Source organism: Monodelphis domestica, chromosome 8 (genome assembly GCF_027887165.1).
Source record: "Monodelphis domestica isolate mMonDom1 chromosome 8, mMonDom1.pri, whole genome shotgun sequence".
NCBI lineage: Eukaryota > Metazoa > Chordata > Mammalia > Didelphimorphia > Didelphidae > Monodelphis > Monodelphis domestica.
In genome coordinates, this window is record NC_077234.1 from 98,920,188 (window position 1) to 98,940,923 (window position 20,736).

At 41.1% G+C, this 20,736-nt stretch overlaps 1 protein-coding gene across 14 annotated transcripts in view; it reads left to right on the top strand.

Annotated features, from left to right (window-relative positions):
* ELF1 (E74 like ETS transcription factor 1) overlaps nucleotides 1-20,736 on the top strand; it is a 146,893-nt gene that overhangs the window by 70,697 nt on the left and 55,460 nt on the right. The window contains exon 1 of one of the 14 annotated variants that reach the window (XM_007501514.3): nucleotides 13,295-15,142. The exons of the other annotated variants lie outside the window; for them this stretch is intronic. The gene's annotated coding sequence lies outside the window, so the exon portion shown is untranslated. Of the gene's footprint in view, nucleotides 1-13,294; nucleotides 15,143-20,736 lie in introns of those variants that run through there. 14 annotated transcript variants of the gene reach the window in all.

Below are 20,736 nucleotides of genomic sequence, written 5' to 3' on the forward strand. Positions count from 1 at the left end.
TAAATCTTAACTTTCTGGGCAAAATATTCTATGTGATTGTTCAAACCTGTAGGTCAAAATTTAGTTTATATAAATTGGAAGTTATTCTGCATGCTTTTTCTGAGGTTTTCATTGGGTTTGATAGATAAGAAACATCACATTTAATGTTTCCCTACAGGAACGGAATAGCAAAATGCTCTGTTCCCACATTTGGCTAATTATTCATATGGTCACCCAAAATTTTAAAAATCGCTGCTCTGTTATTTTTCTCATTTTATTTATAGTAATAGTATAAAATGATAGAGAAGGCCATTGTCTTAAAAACACCACTCTTCTCTATTAAGCATTCCGTGGATACATGGGAGAATTGACTAATGTATTTCCATCAAAAATGGGATTGATAGCTATTAGATTTATGTTTACATTTTAAGAATCACTTCAATAAATAGGCTAGTTTTTTATGACAAAGGTTAGCTATTTCAAACAGCTTAATTATTAATATTTACAATACCTATTAGCCTGTACTGGGCATAATATTATGCTTAGAGCTTTGTAAATTGCTTTTATCATGACAAACAAATGAGAGATGGAGAATGACAGAATTTGATTTCTAGTGACGAAGAAAACAACATTATGAGTTGGAAACCATTCCTAGGATTCAGGTGATTATCACAGGGGATAGGGAAGGAAGAGGTAGAAAGGTGAAATGGCTCTGTGGCATTTAATTTGTGGTTTAAATTTTGAGTAGAGATTACATATTTGTAAATTCTTAAGTGAAATTCATTTGTGCAGTCATTGTGCAGTACATTTAACGTGTATTGTGTCCTAGATACTGGAGTCCTTATTGGCTAGTGAATTTAAAGAGAGTCTTCATAAAACTAGGTAGACTAAATAATCCTATCAAGATTCAACTCTAAGATAAAAATTTGACTTGGGTTTTGGGAACTGTTCTTAAGTTATATAGATATCTACAAGGCAGAAGTAGCTCTGCTTGTTGACCTAATAAGATTTAAAAAGCTATCTTAGGAGGCAGCTGGGTAGCTCAGTGGATTGAGAGCCAGGCCTAGAGATGGGAGATCCTGGATTCCAATCTGGCCTCAGACACTTTCTTTCTGTGTGACTCTGGGTAAGCCACTTAACCCCCATTTATTAGCCTTACCACTTTTCTGCCTTGGAACCAAAACACAGTATTGATTCCAAGATGGAAGGTAAGGGTTTAAAAAAAAAAAAAAGCTATTTTAATTGATAACTGGTGGGTTTTTTCCCCCCCTAACAGAACAGTTAATTTCATTTAGTAATTGTACTTTTTTAAACCTTTTCTGCATGTAAATAGATGGGAATAAAGGCTAAGTGTTTCTTTTCATATTGAAATTTAGTTTCCAACATGCAAATAATTTTTTTATTAAGTCACTTAAAATGTCTTTGATATTTTATTTCTGACTCTCACATAAGCTGATGGACTGTGATACAGATCCAAACAAAGATGCATGTAGTAGAGAAGTCAGGAAATACTTGACATTTGTATGCTCTGTCTTCCTTTCAGCTTCCTGTCAGTTAAACCAACATTGGAGTAACAGAAACACAGATGCACAGAGCTTCTTGTTGTTCTCCTTGATTTCCCTAAGGGAGATTAGTTTTTGCAGTATCACCTTATAAAAACCTTTACATTTTGCTTTAATTGAGTGTTTTTGTGAAATATCTTTAAATTGCCAGAGTAGAAAATGAGACTTAAATAAAAATATGTAAATTAATGAAAACCATATTCTGTTAAAGTGTACTGAAGAAATTAGAAAATTTTCTCCCCATCAGTCCTCAAAATTATCAGTATCATCCTGATGTGGTCCTCCCTAATAAGAAGGTGAAGGCTGATGGATCCATTGAGCAATCCATGGAGCTGTGGAGTTCTGGCCTGCAGTAGGTAGGGCTAACACTGCATGAAGGCTGGCATTAATAATATGGCGAGCCCTTGGAAGGAAGGACAAACTTCCCCCAAAAAACAGTGAATCCTGCCTGACATTTCCATCATGGATGAGAGGGAGACCCAGCCTCCTTCCCTCTCTCCTCCCTCCTCTAAATGCTAAATAGCACCCCTGATGTAGAAAGATTGTTTTATATATAAAAGAGTATCTACCTTGGGATATAGAGAAGCTTTTCTCTATTCTGACATATATGAACATTGGAAACTCCTTTGGTTGCCATCTTATTTTGTTGACCACATTTTTTTCCTTTTGCTGTGGCTTTTACGTCTTCTGATAACTCAGTGTACTTGAGTATAAGGCATCATTAGTAAACACAATGATGAGAATTTAAGAATATTTTGGAAATGGCACAAAATTGCCATAAAACGATCGAGGTGTTCTTTTAGTGTTAAATTATGGTAAGAACTCATTGTCTATTGTGATTATCCATTTGAGTTTTTCATGTTTATATAATAAGATAATAAAATAATTGTAATAAACATTTAAAAAGAACAGTCATGGAAATAATTTTTTGCTTATCTTCACTCAGACAGGACTATGCTTCATCAGATAGGTTATATATGAGAAGCAATAATGGCCAGTTCCAATTCATAGAGGATGCCTAAGGCTTTACAAAAGAAAATGAAAGAAAATAAATCTTTGTTAATAAATTCATTATATGGCATCCGAGTACTTTAACAGTTTCTTTCAAATAACACTCTTTTTCCCAAATCTTAGTTTTATAATTCATTATTTATCTTTTAGTATTCTTGCAAACATGCTGGTATAATCAAGGCAAATGACACTACTGATATAACTCAGTTAAATTTTGCTAGAAACAAAGCATTATCTTTAACCAAATTGTAACAGCCAAGTAAAACCCTAAAATAGTCTTCTTTTTTACACCCCACTCTTAGATATATTATGGACACTTTATCTGTGCTCTGTGTCAAGCTACCTTAGCCTATCATTTTCTAAAACTTTTTTTCTTTTAGAGATAATAAAGTCTTACTGTCACTGAGAAGGAAAAATAAAAAATACATTAAAACCATTCCCAGAGAATATAGTTATTAAAATGTACATTATTTTTTTCTTCCAGGGGTTTCTTTATGACATTCATGAAATTTTATTTTAACTGGTATATTTTCCTTTTGAGAAATTAAAATGTCAATCTAAAATATAGAATTTAAAAATTACATAGTGGAGATCAGGTGATTGTTTTCTAAAATTTGCATGTAAAGACTTTAGAAGATCCATTGGCTTCTCCCACAGGCATTTTGGGTTACCTTACCAAACCTAGGAAGAAAACTGGGAATTTGGTATGTGGCAGAACCCTTGCAAAACCATATGCTACAATAAACATTTAGAGGTTCCTGCTGTGTGCTTGGCATGGAGATAAATGCTGAGGATACAAATAAGAAAAAAAGACAATCCCTGCCCTCAAGGAGTGTGTGTCTAAAGGATTTAGGGGGAGAACAATACCCAAAAGGAAGCTGATAAGGGAGGAGGCACATCAAGATGATGCTGAGTCCATGTGAAGCAGCAGATGAAGCAGTGGCTGCCAGGTTGGTCCCTCTTTAAAAGGAGGCTGAGGGAGGAGGGGCCTGTTTTGTTTTTTGTTTGGTCTCCATCCTCCCTCCCTCCAACTCGGGAAGCTGGGAGGTGCCAGTGGCAGTGCTTGGTTGGGGGCTGGAGCGCAGGATGAATTAAGTTGCATTTCAGTCTGACAGATGTTCATAAGAAAAGCCCAAGATGAAAAATCGTGTAATCCCAATTTTTTGGGAGCTTGGGTTTTTTTGAAAAGCAAATACAGATGTACAGGGAACTGAATTTAGAATTAAACAGGAGAAAGAGAGCAGTATAGATTTTCCTGAGGAAACTATAGAGTTCCTTATGGTTCCAAATGTATCCCAGAAATAAAAGCCCTCATGTTTTACATCAGTATTGTGTTGGGAGTCATGCACAGCTACCATTTGTGGGATACCATGGTCTCATAACAATGAAAAATTAGTATCATTTGGAGGTTAAGGGAAAGGTACCAGGTCTTTAAACTTACATAACAAATAAGAAACTTTGAATAACAGGATCTCATCCGGAATGTGTCTATGTAGAGAAGATAAGGTTGGACATATGGAAATACCTATTTCCAGCAGGCAAGCCTGGGCACAGGGGAGAATGATTCCTCATTGCTGAGTGTGGAGATCCATTTGCGAATGGAGAGCAAGGATTAAAGCAGGTCGTCTCTGCCCTAGAACTTGTCTCACATCATATGTGTTGACAGTCTTTAAACCAGTCTTTAAAATTATATAGGCCGCCAGATTGGGAAAAAAACCCAACCCAATTCATTTGCTTTTATGTGTAAGGGAATTCAAAGCTAAAGTCTAAAGGGTCCACCAAGTTCAATTTAAATCCTGGGATGAATTCTTACCAGAGTTCTTAATTTTTTTCTTTTTTAATAAACTTGAGCATGTCAATAAACAAAGAAAAGGAAGAGGACTGTAAATTAAACTGAACTTTTACATATATGATTTTTAATAATTTATATTGAATTTAACAGTTTAGATTAAAAACTTCCTGCTTGTTGTGTCCCTTTTCGAACTTTCATCTATAATTTTAAATATTTTATTCATGTTATTTTTCCTTTAAAAAAAACAAAAACTTCTTCCATCTTAAAATCAATATTGTATATTGCTTCCAAGGCAGAAAAGCAGCAGTAAGGGCTAGAGAATGGGGATTAAGTGATTTGTCCAGGGTCACACAGCTAGGAACTGTCCGAGGCCAGATTCAAACCCAGCCTGTCTCTAGGCCAGGCTTTCAATCTTCTGAAACACCTCACTGCCCCTTTTCTTTTTTTGCATTGCTATTACTACCCATCTAGGAGTCACTGCCTAATCTTTAAAAAATTCTTCTTTGCAACAAATAAGTCTAGTTGGACAAAATCCATTTCATACAATGGTTATATCTGAGAATGTGTATTTCTCATTCCTTCTAGCACTATTTTTATCATCCTCTGCCAAGACATGGCATGTGGGAAACATGCTTCCTTCTCAGTTTTCTAGAATGATTATTGGTCATTGCATTGATTAGAATTCTTTGAGCTTAAATTTTTTTTTCCTTTATATTGTTATAGGAGATGAGGAATAAGGACTAAACTTGTGATTTCATGTATGAACCCAAATGAGAAAGCTCTTCACCAGCACAGTCTGGCATTTTCTCTTCAACTCTATTGTCTTACAGCATGGTGTTTCTGGCTCCTTACTCCCACTTAATTCTTTAAGCTATGTGATTATTGGTAGCCTTTCTTTGGTCAAGATTTTACTTTGTAAAAGATACCTTTTTTCCCTTCTCCACTTTGCTTATGGTGTGTTCTTTTATATTTAGATCATATTTTCATTTGGAATTTTTTGTGGTATATTTTCTAGGGTTCTTCATCAGGAGAACCAAGTGTTTGACAAAATTATTTTTTTGCCAATGATATACTCTGGTTAAAGACTGCTTTTTCTACACTGCCTAGGGAATATTTAATAATTTCTGAGTATTACATGCTTCTACGATTGCTTTCTATTTAATAATTGGGTTAGTCTTTTAGAAGGGCACGTGGCATCCTGCAGCAGGAATGTTCTGTATTTCAGAATCACTTTCTTTGTTACATATAGATATCTCATGAAAAACTTGGCTACTCTATCTTAATGGCTATCATAGTGCCAATTCACAAGCTCTCAAGTGTCCAGTTCACTTGTGCCCTCCTGGAACGTAGGATTCTTCTAACAGTACTGTTTGCCCTTTCAATGAAGAAATTAGAACAGGGAAATTGTTTTATATAGAATAGAACTTGATATTTTATACCAAATACACAGCAAAATTCCTTTAAAGAGTAAATTTATTGTTAATTGATACAAAATGTTTTTACCTTCTGATTTTGTGGGGTTTTCCTTAATGGACTTCCCTGACCAGCAGGGTCCCACAAGGGAAGGGGCTCACCTTTGTGATGGGACCCGAGGAGAGGTAGGAACCGAGAACCAGGGTGGAAATGAAAGACACGGACAAGTCAGTGGTTGGATAGGGCAGGCAACCCCAATGATTTATTTTCCTTAAGGCCGAAAATGAGGATAATGGAATACAAGGTGGTTGAGGAGATTAAGATAGAGAATGCAGGCCGAGATGGTCACAGCCTCGGGGAAGGAAAGGACTTGGAGGAGAAAGAGAGAGAGAAACGGTAATTCTATCTAGGGAAAGAACCTTCCTAAAAAGAGAAAATTCCAGGGGTTGCCTTGCTTTTATTGATGAGGAGGCAGAGGGATGCCTCTAATCACGTAACAATTACATCACATATCTTAGACAATCATGATTGGGTGGTACAGTGGAGGGAACACCTTTTGGGTGTGTAGGACTTTGGGCGTGTAGGACGCAACCGCGCTCTCCCGGGCAAGTCTCCGAACAAGTTAATGGACTTGTGTTGGGCAATAGGTCTCGTGATCAGGTCAAGGTTACCTTCACAAACCTTATCGGTAAAGCCTCATGCTTGGAGACACAGTAATAATACAGTCATCTATATTTCATAGATGTGAATATGCTTGGGATGCTACAGATTTATACTAGATATTTCATATAAAATACTCTTTAAAATTTGTACGCTTCATTTGAGTTAAATTAGATTCTAAAACCATTTGTTAGGCAGTTTGTTGATTCTTGCTTTAAAGTCATTGAGAGCCTTAGTGCTGTCAGTGCTGGAGAGAACAAGTTGTAATAATGGAAGTAGGAACACCTGGGCCTTGGAGTCTGCAGACTTTGTTCATTTGGCCCTTCTGGGCCTCAGGTGCCCTCTGGAGGAAAATAAGCAGGTTGGACTAGACCAGTGACAACGAACCTTTTAGGGACAGATGGTGTGCCCTGGACCTGCCCCACCAGGTCACCCAGAGACTGAGTGCAGGGGAGGAGGTGGCATATTGGGCCCAGAGGTGGGACAGGTGGTGAGAGGCACCTGTGGAGAGGGAGAGGAGAGTGGCCCCACTGCTTTGTTCCTCTCCAGCTATGTGCCATGCTGTGAGCTCTGCTCCCCTCAAACCTATCTCTTCTCTAACCCCATCACCAGAATCACTTTCCCCACAGGCTGCCAATTTCACCTCACCCTCATGCAGTATGTGAACTGTCTCCCTCCCCCCTTCCCCACCAGGAGGGAGGAAGCACTCCCATTGTCTGCTGGGCAGAGGGTCAGGGATATGAGGAATGGCTTCTGGCACATGGAGAGGGGGAGGGGAGCAGCTCCACCCCAGTCTCTCCAGCTTTGTAGTAATGAACTGGCGGACACTGGCAAGGAGAGGACTCTGTGTGCCCTTTCTGGCACATGTGCCATAAGTTTGCTATCACTTGGCCTAGACAGTTGGTGCCTTTTCCCAGCTCTTCTATCCTCCAACATCCTGAAGTTAAAACAGCACAAGAGGGATGCAACAGGATTGGACATTTTTCCAGCTTGACGACTCATTGACATCTTAAATTTGAATACATCCTAAATGGAACTTCAGTTTTGCCCTCAGGTGCTCTACCCTCCTGACATTCTTCCTGGAAGTCATCAGCTCCAGCCCCACCTAGGCATCACTGGGGACTCCTCCTAACACCTCTCTTAGGCATTCCTCCTCTGATACTGCCATCACCTCCCACCCAAACCCTTGCCGGACCCTTGATTGGACTTCTTGTTGCAGAGCTCTTTCCACCTCAATTACATCTTCCTCCATTCAGCTATCAAAGTGATCTTCCTGAAGCTCAGGTAAAGCCCCCAAGAACCTTGGCCCCTGGGATCCCCAAAGCCTCTGGGCATCTTCTGTTGCCCTCCTCCACTCCTCCTGCCAACTCCATCTTCAATCTCATCTACTATGCAGCCTTGTTAGAACGCTAATGCTTTCCCTTTTAGGTTATCTCTAATTTACCCTTTGCATCTTCATTTGAACGTAGTTATTGTCTCTGCTATTAGATTGGGAGCTCCTGCAAGCACAGGTTGCTTCTTGCTGTTCTCCGTCTCGACTCCTAGCACAGTTGCCTGGCACATAGTAGTTACTTAACAAAAGCTTGTTGACTTGGTGATAGGACTCTGCATTATAGTTGGATCAGATAGTAGAAGAACAGTTGCTTTTCTATTTTTCCTTGGGATTAGCCTCCAATTTTCAAAAGGGGGGGGGCAGAGCTCTTTCCGCTTTACTTCATGGAGCCCTCTGCGGATTAAGCTCATGTTCTAAATTTTCATGTCACTGCCTTATGTTGGCATCTGCTCTTTGTCAAGTTCTTTCTGGCTTTTCAGCTTCTAGGTTTGTTCAGAACTTTGCTACATCCTCAACATAACCAACCCATCTCAGAGGTCTAGAGGCTCCATCATCTTTTCTTAGTCTCATTGTCTAGTGGGGGTGCTAAGAGTTAAGAGGGTATGACTTTAATGGCAGGGCTAGGAGTAGTGACAGTCATTTTAGATCCAGGGGTCTTATATTGGCAAAAGAAATGTGTTTACCCTTAATATTTGAAAACATCTCTCTCACAAGCTCCTTTGGAAGGTGAACTATCATTTTTTAACACATGTGCAAAGTTTACTTCATCGATATTGTTGAGGGGATGTTTATTAAGAATTGCGAAGTTGGCTGTAAAGTTCTTTGTAAAAAGTAAAGTCAGGAAAAAAAATACAGAATGATTACAAATTACAGCAATGTCAATGGAAGGAACAATGATCATACCACAAAACAATTGAAATGCATGTTGTAAAATTTGAAAGAGCAAGAATTGCCCCAGAGAAGAGAGACATCCCTAGAATCCTTTTCAGAGATGGGAATTCTATGGGTGTAGAACATTACACACATACATAACACACTAATTTTTTTTCTCATTAATCATTTTTTTCAGATTTCTTTTTTCTGTTAAAATAATTTGCAATCTGAGGTGGCTCTGGTGAATGGGGAGGGTTAAAGATAGGGGGAAGTTTATAGGATGTAAATGAAAAGGGTATATTACTAAAACTTTTTTTTGAAAGAATGATATATAAGGGAAGTCTATTTGCAGTCATGTTTGATCTATTCATTATATCAATCTAAATTCCTCAAAGGTTCTTGTTATAAATTACTTGAAGATAATTTAGTTAAAACTATTAAATCATTAAAGCCAAGTTTATTTTATACTTTTCACGATCATCTAAACAAGCCCACAGATTATGAATTACATTCCTGATAAGAGAATGATGTGGGGACAAATAGGTTTCAATCTTGATCAGAATTTTCACAAACGTGACCCTTCTTCCATTGAATATTTCACTCTCCAGACCAGTAGAAATCTTGGTTTTATTAGATGCTAAACATCAATGAGGTTTGACTTTGACACAGAGCTTTATTTAGCTTCTTGCAAAGGTTTAATCACAGCCACAGTTTCAAAATATTTAATATCAGTTGGCAAGAAAAAATTGTACAGGGAAGTCCTGGAGTATAACCGGTCTACCAGCTTCAAAGCTTCTCTAGTGTCTATTATGTGACATCACCAACGCACTTTCTACATGTTGAGTGACAGTTGAAGAAACATCATGTAACAGCAATGGCTAATTTTTGGACAATCATTGGAGTTTATTTTTATTTTTTTTTTCAGTTCCAAATTTTCTCCCTCTCTTAACCCTCTCCCCTACCCATTGAGAAAAGAGGAAATACAATATTTATCAAGTCATATTGTTGGAGTTTTTAATGTTGTCCTCCTATCATTCCTGAATTCTAATTCCTTGGTGTTTTCATTTTTAAAAATCATGAGATGCTGTGGGACAGTCTTTGAAAATTGATGTGGGAATTACTTCTCTAAAGTATCCTAATACTTAGGAAATATGTAGATAGTTTCCTTACTGATTCAAATTGTAACCTTTGCCTCCCTTTAACTGACAATCTGTCTTAGTGGCTCAAAGATATATCGCTTGCAATTAACTTGGAGGGAATCTTTCTGAATTTAATTCACTTAGACTGATAACTCAGACAGTAGATATTTGTATTTGAAACATAGAGGGTAACCTTCATCTCTTGATATGAAATACTGGAATAGAACTTTAAGAAATAAGTACTTAGTGATAAAAATTTTAAGAGAAGAGGGGTGGTATGAGCACTGCCCCCATAAAAAGTCAGCCTATCAAATAGCAGCAAGAATGACTGAATAGTCATTGCTGAAGAGATTGATCCCATAGGTACTAAATATGAACGTGTGGCATAACTTGACCTCCGTAGTTCTAAACAAGATTTTCATCATTTCCCTACTTTAGGAAACAAGACCAAAAAAACTCCAAACAAAACAAAACCAACCACCTATGGTCCGGGCTTTCATTTTTCCTGCAAATTAGCCCATCTGATTGACTTTCAAAGTAGTTCACCAGTGGTAGTGCTGTGCTGGTGAGAAGATCTGGGTTCAAACCGGTGCTCTACTCCTTTTTGGTCTTGGGCTTTGTTTATCTCATTTGTGAGAAGAAGAGGATGCTTTCTTTCAGAAGAGGAGTTTCCTTTCAGATTTTAAATCCTGTGATCCTTGGGGCCCTGATCTGTTTACCCAACTTTCCTGTCTCTTCAAAACAAGCCTTCCACCATGATCAAGCCCTTACCTGATTGTCCCCATCCCTTCCTCCTCCAACTCTTCCCTGCCTACTCCCCATTCTGGGGATGGAGCATGCCCATGAGCACTTCCTGAGAGAAACCGCTTGGGCACTGCACGTAGATTACGGAGGATAGATTTCCCCCCAGCTAGATTTAGTGGGTGTCCAAGGTGCCCAAGAACTATAGATTCGTGATTAGTTTATGCAGATAACAGTCTCTCCTTGTTTAACAGGGGCCTTTTTAAAAAAACCTCTAGTCATTTTTGAGTTACATCCGTTATTTTAGAAGCTTTTATTAAGTCCTTCATTACTTGTATGTTAGGTGCTGAAAGTTGCCTCTGGAAGCCCTGCCTCCCAGAGTCTTCTGTTCTGTTGGAGGAGACAGCCAGTGCCGTGTGCCAGGGAGGGGGCAAAGGGCAGAAGACCGAGCCGGGGAAACTGGTCTAAGGGCCTGAGGGTGGGCAGCAGGGGTGCAGTCCTCCTAGGCCTGGGAGGGTTATTCTAGAGCTGGCATTGTGTGTGAGTGAGATGGTCACTAGTGGAGGAAGCAGAGCCTCAACAGCGAGGAGCAGAGGGAGGGAGTTCTGTTGGGACCAGATGAATAGGAGATGTTACAGATATTGAATGACAGATGTGAAAAATAGTGGGGATCGAGAATCCTCCGCATCCAGATAGTAACTGAATCTAGAGAATGAAATACTCTAGAGGAAGAGACCAAGGCCCAGGACATCCCCTCGGGAGGTAAAGAAAGAGTCCTTAAAGCAAACTGGGGTGCTGTCAGATGGGCCGAGGCTACTGAGGAGGAGGCCGCCCTAGGAGCGGCCAGCTGCTTACTTTGGACAGGGTTGTTTTGGTTGAATGATAAGGTTGGAAACCAGACAAGGGGGAAAAGGAAGCGGCAGCATAGCTTGTTCAAAACCTTCTCAGGGAGAGTCATGGCTCCAGGGAGGACCGGTGCCAGGAGGCAAGATGATGAAGTTTGCATTGAGACTTGGCGAGCTTGGTGGGAGGGGGTGCCAGGGGAGGTTTGGGAAAGCTGCTGCCCAGGGAGGGATAGTCAGCCAGTTAGGGAGTGGGACGGAGGACAGGGTACTGGGTCTGCCCTCATGAACCCCCGATCCAAGTGGAGCCCAAAACACTAGCTGTGTGACCCTGGGTAACTCATTCAACCCTGTTTGCCTCCATTAACTCATCTGTAAAAGGAACCGATTCCCCAACTGCTAAATGGGCAGGAAAACAAAGCCATATAAGTAGATGAAAAAATGCTTTCAATCACGACTAATTAGAGAATTGCAAACCAGAAAGTCCAGAGATCTCTCACATTCATCAGATTGTCACATCTTAGAGGAAGGTGGAAAAATGGGGCCTGATTGAGCAGCTCTGGAGAGCATTGTGGAAGTGTGCCCAGGGAGTTCTACAAGTGTGTCTATCCCAGAGAAGATCAGCGAAAAAGGAAAAGAACCTCTAAAACTGATAACCACTCTCTGTGGTAGCAAAGAACTGGACATTGAGGGAATGGCTACACAAATTGGGATCCGTGATTGTGACGGAACACGACTGCACCCAAAGAAATGATGAGCAGGCTAATGAAAAAAAAACTTGGAAAGAACTCTGAGATCACAAACAGGAAAGTGAGCAGAACCAAGAGAACATTATAGCCATCTGCCAAGTTAATATGAAGAATAGCTCATGAATGTGCACCCCCAGACAATAAACCGAAAAACAGAAACACAGAGACACAATCTATATATACAGAGCTGTTGGCCGGATTATGCCCTGTGATGCACAGAGGTGGGGGAGGGGCCGAGATGCTTGGAAATAAATGTTAATAACCTAAAACAATAAGAAGGAAATGGCAAACCACTCTAGTATCTCTGCCAAGAAAACCCCCCAAGGGGTCATGAAGAGTCAGCCATGCCTGAAATGACTAAAACAACAACAGTAAAAGCCCACGGGAGGTTATATGAGGAGCATCCATTTGTAGGCGCCTCCTTCAGCCTGACTGATTTTGCCCAGCTTTCCACCCGAGGTGGCTGTGCAGGAGGGAGGGCGATGGAAAGGGCTGTGCCGCAGTCGTAGCCCCAGACGCTCCTGGCCTGGGAAAGGCCTTCTTCACTTGTGGGCTCCGTCAGACCCAGCACAGCTGCCCAAAATGGCAAGGCCTGGCCTGGGGGTCAGTCGGAGCGCCAGGTTCGCTCAGACTGGCAGCAGGAAGAGGGATTTTGAAGACCATCTGAGTGTCCACGGGCCGGAGGAAAGCCTTCCCTAGCAAAGTCGAGGATCTTGGAGGAATTTGGGAGCTGGGGAAAGGCTGCTTTAAAGTTTGTTTGGGAGATCCTGTAGGGCCAATCCTGTGTTTAGGTACATTCTCCTGTGTGTGTGCACGCGTGTGCCCGCACACACCGCATTTGCCCTGTGATCTTAGACAACTTCAGCCTCTTCTCGCAGGTCGAAGGTATTGTATTAGAAGACCTCCAAGGTTCGACATTACAAGTAAGATTTTATTGATAAATGAACCCCTTAGAAGCAAACTTGGGCTGTTTCTTACAGGCTAGTTCCTGTTTGTAGGGGGGGAAAATCTTTATGCTTTGACTGCCCAAACAGGTTTGCTGTAGAGGGCACTTTAACATGTTTATGTGTTCTCTCCAATAGTGAGCATTCTTGTCAGAGGTTTGTTTTGGATTCCCATGAAAGGAATAGCTTTTTTTCTTGATAGATTCAGGGGGTAGCATGAGAAAAGCAATATTGAATATAATTTTGATTTTTTAAATTCTTTGTTTTATTCTTTAATACTGAAGAAAAAGTTTAGATTGTGTTGCTTTTTGTAGTTTTTTTAAAAAAATTTCTTTCCTTTGTAAGTAATAAACTTAAAAAAACTCACAAACCCCAGCCCTTACCATCAGTACTGGGTATGGGTCCCAAGGCAGAAGAGCAGTCAGGGCTGGGCAATGGGGGTTAAGTGACAGAGCCAGGGTCACACAACTAGGGCATGTGTGAGGTAAAATTCAAACTCGAACTCAGGAACTCTTGTCACATTAGGCCTGACTTTATATCCAGTGAACCACCAAGCTGCCCCTACCAGTGTCGACGAGGACATGACTCTTCTTGCCATTTACTGAGGAGGGAAGTTCATATTCTCATCTGTTATATATTACTCAGCATTTTACTTGATTTTAGTCTTTTAGCTCTTACATTGTATGTTTTCCTCCCTCATTCTCCTTGTGAGACAGTTCAGCCTAGTGGATAGAAAAGCCAGCCTTGGGTTCTAGGAAAACATGGCTTCCGGTTTCACTTTCCTGTTTTGGGCGAGTCACTTTAAGTGTCTCAGCGCTCCAGGCAACTCACTCAGACCCAAACTTGCGGAGAAAGTTCACTTAGTGGTGTTGGTGGAGGGAACTTCCTGAGCCAGAGTTCCCCAGCCGGTCCCTGTGGCTGCCCACTAGTTCTGCTTGCTTCTTTAGGCACGGGTTCTGACCAGTACCCACCCTGCTCCCCAGCCAAAGCCTTGCCTGCTGAGAGCTCTCCCTTTCCTCTTCTGTAAAATGAGTGGGTTGGAATGTAGGTCCTCTGATGTTCCTTACCCAAATCTGGGCTCTCCATATTTCCTTGGAGTTCCCAGATTCTGATCTCTGTCATTTCTAATTTTCCATTTGGTTCCTCTACCACATGTTGTTTAGCTATTCTCATATCCAGGGGGCACTGACTGTTCCCAGTTTTTTGACACCATAAATAATACACTTGTGAATGTTTTAGGATACATGTGGCCTTTTCTTCTTTGGCCGGTATGCCCTGTAGTAGGCTCTTGGGAGCAAAAGTTCTGAATAGATTGGTGATTTTTCTTAATTACAAATTGTTTTCTGGAACAGCTTAGAATCAAGTTCCAAGGGCTAGGCCATGGGGGTGAAGTGACTTGCCCAGGGTCACACAGCTAGAAGGTATCCGAGGCCAAAATTGAACCCAGGACCTCCTATCTCTAAGCCTGATTCTCAATCCATTGAGCCACCCAGCTGGCCGCCCCCGATCCCCCCAAGTGCTTTAACTCCTCAGCTCCTCCAGTATTGACTTTTTTCATTTTCTCTAGTCAAACTTCAGAGTTGTTTTAGTTTACCTGCCTTCATATTTGGAAGAATCTTTCTTATGATTATTTCGAGTTGGTATTTATTTTTTTTAACCACTTATTTATTTTTCTTTGCCTACTTATCTCTTGGGGAATAAACAATGTTTCCTAATGATCAGGGAAATATAACTGTCCTTGTCTGTGGCGGACTTTGGCTATTAATCAAACGTTTTTAGAGCAGAGTCTCTTAAAGGGTTAATTCTGAGGCCAACAGGTATAGACAGATCTAGGTATGTGATATGTTTCACTGTTTTGCAAGGTGCTACAAATGCTGGTACTGTGTAATCGGATCCGAGGTAGGCTGGGCAGCCCATGAAGGATAGCGAGAGCAATGCAAAAGAACTGGAAATTCAGGTCCAGACTGTGAGTCATTGCAATTTGTCCCAAGAGTTCTGGGGCTGTTCAGCTCGGCATTAGGGAAAGGAGAAAGTGTTGAAGGGGAGCTTACACGTTCTCTGGGATCTCACTGACCTTTAAAAAATTCAGGTGGTCAGAGCAAAGGTAAGATTGTCCAGTTCCTCAGACCGTCTTCTGGCCGGAAGGATTGTGGTCTTCATTGTTGAAGGAGCGGTGAGGGCCAGGGACAGGAAAACTCTTTGGAGAAAAGCTTTTGTTTTCTTCTATAAAAAATTAAATTCCACATTTTTCTGAAAGAAGCTCAAGCTGTTTTACATTCTTGAAGGATGAGGGAGGAAAACTTAAGTCCTGATTTAAAAGATCTGCCTGCAGGCAGTTGGGAGGGGAGGATGCTCCCCCCTTCTCTGAAATTGCTCCTTGGTTTTTGAATGGAATCTGAGCAGGTTCCTGTGGGCCAGCTAGGGAGGAGGAGCCTCTGTCCAGAGTCCTGGGGTCCATGGAAGAGCCACGAGCTCTTGTTCCAATAACATTGCTGGGCTTTCTCTTCTGGGCTATCTGCAGAATGGATTCATTTAGCTTCACCCACTGAGGCTTGCCCAGTCAAGGGTGCGTTCTTCTTTTTCTTGGGAGAATCGCAGGATTAGAACTGCCCTTGTTGGAGCACGTTACTGATCACAAGGGCAGTTCCAGCAAAAGAGCTTTTCTGTGACCTCATTTTAATGTGTTCTTATTAAATTAAGTTTTTCAGCTCCTACTTCAACAGTGTGCATGTTAATAATGTAGCTAAAGAAACCAATCTAGGCCTTCATTTAAAATTTTTAAAAAATGAATGAGTTACACATACACCAGACTTTTGCATAATTATTTTCTCAAGGGGCTCTGTTAATGCAAGTAGATGGATAGAATGTGGTAGAGATTAGGGAAAAGCATTACGTACAGTGAAAGAAGATGATTGTCTGGAAATCTGTAACTTTATAATTAATGATCTTGTGACCTTTGGAGTAATTAGCTTCATCCTTCTGTGTCAGTGTCTGCAAAAATACAGTTGAAAATGACTTGTGTATTTTTCTTATGAATATGTCAGGATTAACATAGAAAACAATGCAATCAGCATTCTAAACTCAGTGGAGTTAAAGCAACACTATAATTTGTGGGATTGTTCTGCTGTTGCATTTTTAGTCAGTATATTCTTTCTAGGGAATTCTTTGGTTTTTGCTTCTGACTTACTGTTTCTGTCATTTACAATTTCTAAATATATTGCTTTAAAAGTTGCTAGGGATGTTTATTAAAATAGATCTAGTTATTAGAAAGAAGCAATAAACTAGGAATCTGTCTTACTGGTCGTTATAATTTGAGGCCGTGTAAATGACCTCTTTGAGGGTTTCCTCATCTGTTGGAATGAGGGTGTTGGAAAAATTAGTCTTGAAGGTTTAGAGACAAATATTCACGTAACTTTATCTGGAATGTTCCAAGTTTGCCTTAATTTATTGGGTTTAGTTAAGGAAAGGATCACATTAAAAGAATTTTCATCAAGAAACATAAGACATATTTTGAGCAATACTCATAGTACATTAGCCAAGCAATTCCATTTATAGCCCAATATAATAAAAAGTGTTATTAATATATCTTAGAAATAAATTGGAATCTTTAGGTTCTTCAAAAAGAATTAAGTTTAGGAAACCAGACAATCCATGGATATTATTTATTGCACATGGATATTGTTTAAACATATTAATCTCTTGATAAGTTTGCAAAAATCTTACAGCGAATGCATTAACTCTTAAAAAAAAAACAAAAACAAAAAACCCTTACCTTCTTTCTTAAAATTGGTATTAAGTACTGGTTCCAAGATAGAAGAGTGGGCAGGGCTGGGCAATTAAGTGTTGATTCCAAGTCAGCAGAGCAATAAGGCATTTGGGGTTAGGCATCTGAGGCCAAATTTGAACCCAGGACCTCTTGTCTCTAGGCCTGGCTCTCATATTCCTTGACCCTTCGTTAACTCTTACTGATAATTCATGCCAGTGAAGAGGATCATGGCTATTGAACATCAGATCCCACAGAGGATCTCTTTGTCTCAGTGGAGCCTCTTGGAGGGTTTTTTTTCTGACAGCAGAGAGTTCTCAGTTATGGATGATTAGCATTTTGGATCAAAAATGACTGGGATTCCAATCACTTTTTCATTTCTGAGGGCAGAGAAATAATTTCATTTAGATCCATAAACAGTGGCCTGGTGACTTTAAAATGATTTATTCCCTTTTTATAGAAATGTCCTCTCCCTAGGGTAGACCTCCCCTAGGACCGAAGGAGGCCTTTAAGTGCCACGAGCCGCCTGGAGGCCTTTGCCCAGCAAGTCTGCAGCAGCACCCCTCAGTTTGGCACCGAGCTCCCTCGTGCTCTGTGGATGTGGGCTGAGTTATTTGTTCCACGCTTGTTCTGCCTTGGCTGTGGTGGAGGAGCCTAAAGCGCCACTAATTTCCACCGCATGGGCGGGGCCCTTCCAGGCCTGGGATTTCCCCTCTCCCTGCCCAGGCTTTGGGTCATCCCCCTGGGCCGGAGCCACGCCCCTTCCCCTTCTTCCAAGTTAGACCAGTCAGGTGTCCCAAGCTCAGAGGACCTAGAATCCCGATGTACCCTGGGAAGGGAAATGAGGGCCCAACCCTCACCCCGCTCCTTGTACAAAGGGGTGACCCCTGTCACCCAGGCCCTTTCCTTCTCTCAGAATCCATACCAGCTAGGCAGTGGGTGACTGGCCCAAGGTCACACAGCTAGGCAGTGTCTGAGGCCACATTTGAACCCAGGAGCCTATCTCTAGGCCTGGTGCGCTATGCATTGAGCCACCTCTCCGACCCTCCGGTATAATCCTTACATTCTTAATTTATCCAACCCCATCTAGCCAGTCAGTTGCCAAATCCTGTTATTCTGCTCTTATGGCCCGTCTTTGATCTGTTCTTTCCACTCCCACATCAGCTCTTGGACAGCTGCCTCCTACCTGGGCTTGCCCCCTCCCCGGCTCCATTCTGGGCTGCTTCCAAGTCCCGTCCTCCTCCTGTGCCTTCCCTGGGCCGTGCATTCTGGGGGAGCCGGGACCTGATCCCAGACACAAAATCCCGTGGGGTGCCCTGACCTTGGCCGGTCCCCCTTTCCGTCAGGTTTCCAGGGGGATCCTGATCTTGCCCTGGAATTTGCCCATAGCCACCAGCTGCCTTTCTGTCCTAATCGGAGTATCTCCAGCACCCTTCAATGCGACCAGCAATAAACACCAACTGACTTTGCAAAGGGATGTTGACTGAGAAAGTGTAGCAAGCAAAAAAGTACAAGAGGGTTCCCTTGAACTGGGGCACGCTTTCCTGAGTCGTCCTTTTTTTTAAACTCTTGCCTTCTGTCTTAGAATTAAAAATAATTTTAATGCAATATTTTATTTTTTTCCATTTACATGTAATAACACATTTCCTTACAGGTTTTCCTAAGGTCTACAATCAAACTTACCATCCTCCTTCCCTTCCCCCTCCTGGTGCTGGCAGGCCATACCTGAATGATCGTGCCAAGCCCATTTCCATATTGTTCATTTTTCCAAGTGAATCATCTTATAAACCCCAAAATATAAACCCAAATAAACAATTGAAAAATTAGGTGCTTTCATCGGCATTCTGCCTTAGAACTGACACTAAGACAGATTGGGGGGGGGGGCGTGGGCGTTAAGAGTCTCATCCAGGCTCACCCAGCGAGGAAGTACCTGACTCCAAGCCTTCATCTCCAGGCCTGGCTCTCCAGCCAGCCGCCCTCCCGGACCATCCTGATCCCAGAGAAGGGTGGCCTCCCACGCCACCCTTCCACTACTTTAGCGTTCCCCGAAGCTTTGTCTTGTCCGTACATATCATGGAACTGTTGACGTTGTGGGCTTGTCCTGGTGGCGGTGCCTCCTGGGGCAGTCTTGTCCGAGCCCTGCCTTTCTGCCATCCTCCGCGGAGGTGCCCTGCTCCCTTGTTAGCCGCGTGTGTGATCGTGCTTGTGCCTCTTCTTGTGTACCAGGCAGCCTTTTTCTCGATTTTTCAACCCTTCCCTTCTGACCTAGGAATAGTACTGTGCATTGGTCCCAAGGCAGAAGGGCAGTATAGGCCAACCTTTTAGAGACAGTGCCAGGTTCTTCTCTCCCCCCGCCCCCCATGTCAGGCCCCTCCCCTCCACTGAGTGCTGGGCCCCGCCCCCGCCCCCCACTGGGGACGAGGAAATGCTCCCATTGGGCTATTGGGCAGAGGGGCGGAGAGTGGCCAGAGCTCTATGCTTCATCCTATCTGAGGAGAGGAAGAAGGCTACAAATTGTTTACTGATTTTCTTATTAATCATCATCTACACATTCCAGTTATTTGTTAACTGTTCTTTGTTAAACTATTGTAAACAATTTTTCCTGTGTAGAGCCTTTTTTTTTTTAAACCCTTACCTTCTGTCTTGGAGTCAATACTGTGTATTGGCTTCAAGGCAGAAGAGTGGTAAGAGCCAGGCAATGGGGGTTAAGTGACTTGCCCAGGGTCACACAGCTGGGAAGTGTCTGAGGCCACATTTGAACCCAGGACCTTCTGTCTCCAGGTCTGACTCTAAATCCACTGAGCTCCTTTGGTCTTTTGCCCAGCACTGGAATCTCTGGCTCAAAAAATATGGACAAATTGCTTTCTAGAATGGTTGGAGAAATTTGTAGATTAAACAGTTAACATTCTTTTTAGAATTGTTTACTGGGGAAATATTTATTTGATTTTCTAAATCTTTATCAGAGATAGTTCTTAAAAAGTATTTTTTCTTAGATTTAGCACTCTCCTTTTTGTCCCAGTTGCAGTTTTATGCAAAATATTTTAAATCTCAGGAAATTTACATTATCTTATTTCTGTCCCGTAGGTTACAAATACACACCTCGTGACAGGTATGAAAGGTCAATCTGACTTAAAAAATTTTTTTTAATGGTATGAACTTGAAATTATTGGTCAAATACTAAGAGTTTATCACATATAAGAAATGTTAGTCTATGTCCAATTTCTGTTTTCCAGTTTAGTTTTTTTAAATTAGTACAACATGGTTTTGATGATTACTACTTTGTAATATTGTGTGAGGTCGGGAAGTGCTATTGTTCCTAAATATGGGTTAATCTTTTTATTCTTTCATTAATTTCTTTGATATACTAGATTTTATTTTTCCAAAAGTTTTATTCTTTCATCTAGCTTTGTAAAAGTACCCTGTTGGCAATTTGATTATCAATTTGTCATTTAATAATACTTACTAAATTGTAAATCTGATTCCTGAGTCTATCACTTCTTTGGTAGGAGGTGGGGTAGAATGTTTTATTTTTATTCCAAAAGAATGATGGTTGGTCAGTGAACTGAAGGCATTCACACTTGTTTTTTCCATAGTGTTGTTGGTGCTGTAGTAAGTGTTCAATTGGATCTGCTCATTTTATTCTGAATCAGTTCATAGAAATATTTCCAGGTTTCTGTAATGACTATCTACTCCATTATTTTAATAACACAATAGTATCCCATTACCTTCATATGCCATAATTTCTTCATCCATTCCCCAAATGATGATCATCATTTTATTTTATATCCTTTTATTTCACATTTTGCATACTTTGCAATTATAAAAGAGCTGCTACAAACATTTTTGGATATATGGATCCTTTTCTTTATTTGGTCCTTTTCAGCTATAGGCTAAGTAATGATATTGCTGAATTTAAGGGTATGCACATTTGAGTG